Source organism: Simochromis diagramma, unplaced genomic scaffold (assembly GCF_900408965.1).
Source record: "Simochromis diagramma unplaced genomic scaffold, fSimDia1.1 OVJJ01000705.1, whole genome shotgun sequence".
In the NCBI taxonomy this organism is placed as follows: Eukaryota; Metazoa; Chordata; class Actinopteri; order Cichliformes; family Cichlidae; genus Simochromis; species Simochromis diagramma.
Window position 1 is genome coordinate 5340465 of NW_024387448.1, and position 1624 is coordinate 5342088.

The window sequence follows — 1624 nt, forward strand, 5'->3', positions numbered from 1 at the left end:
TCTGGCAGCCCCCAACTTCTCTCAGCCCTTCAAACTGGAAGTTGATGCCAGTGCCACCGGAGCTGGTGCGGTGCTGTTACAGGACGACGCAGAGGGTGTGTGTCACCCAGTCTGCTACTATTCTGTAAAGTTCAAGCGCCATCAGCTAAACTATTCCACCATAGAGAAAGAAGCTCTAGCACTGCTGATGGCCTTGCAGCACTTCACTGTGTATGTGGGCTCTAGCTCCTTTCCAGTAACGGTGTATACAGATCACAATCCCCTTACTTTCCTCCAACGTATATACAACCACAACCAGCGACTAATGCGCTGGGCATTGCTGGTGCAGGATTATGATCTGGTTATCCAACACAAGAAAGGGACTGAGAATCTGGTGGCTGTTGCACTCTCGCGCAGCGCATAATGATGTGTTTGTTCTGTGTTTTGTATAGTGTGAATGTAAGGGGGGGATGTTACATCCTGTGAGGCTGTGGGAGTGTGTGGGCATTGTGTTGTCCTCTCCCTCTCCTCCTCCTTCTTTATTGCCCCTCCCCTGTCTCTCTCTGCCCCTGCCTTCTCCTTTTAGGACACACCTGCTGCTCATCTGCCCTCGTTTACCACCAATTACCCTCAGAGGTGAATTTAAGCTGGAGGAGAGCAGTGTGGAGGTGGGAGAGGCTTCTGGTGGATTTCCTCTGTGCTGGTCTGTGTGTGAGTCTGGTCTAGGTGTTGAAAAGGCCTGCTGCGCGTGCGTGCGTGTGTGCGTGCGTGCGCGTGCGTGCGTGTGTGTGCGTGAGTGTGCGTGTGCGTGTGCGTGCGTGCGTGTGCGTGTGTGCGTGCGTGCGTGTGTGTGTGTGTGTGAGTGAGTGAGTGAGTGAGTGAGACCAGCCCCACTGTGCGTGGCTTGTTGTGAGTAGCTCAACTGGGCAGTGGTTTTGCTTAAGTGACGGCGGCCTCCATTTCTTGGTTTGGCCTGCCTGGTTATTGCTAATAGCAGCGTTGCTGTCTTTGTCTGTTGAATCCTTGTTGTTTTCTTAGTTGAAGCGGCCACCATCTTTTTGGGTTGGCCTGTCTAAGTTATCATTAAAGCAGCGTTGCTGGCTCTTTTTGTTGTTACTGCTTATATGATTATTGGGTTAATTAATTATAATAAAGATTTATTTTGTGTTACACTCCTCTGCCTGGCGTCCTTTTCATTTCAACCCAGATCCAACTGTTACTATCCCCCACTCCCTTCACCTAGTTGTCATGTGGGGACGTAACAAAAGGGCAAACGGGCACTACCATAAAAGGAGATGGGGGTCAGGGTGTGAGCACCCTTGGCCACTGTATTAGTGTATTTCCATTGTGGGGGTGTTTACTGTAGGGGGGAGGAGGCCAGAGGTTATAACTGTAACTGTTGTGTGGAGTTCTTTAGATCAGCCTTTAACATAGGACTGCATAGGAATGCAGTGTGCTGATCTCCAGATGCATCTGTAAGAATAATGGGTAATAAAAGGATTGTGTAAAACATGGAAACATCTCAGCGTGATCTCTACCAGGACCAAAAGAATCGCAGAGACCGGTGTTGTCTCAACAATGTCCATACCTCTAGTTCATGTTCTCATTCCTAGTATTTGTTTCATGTATTGTAAATAAAACTTTC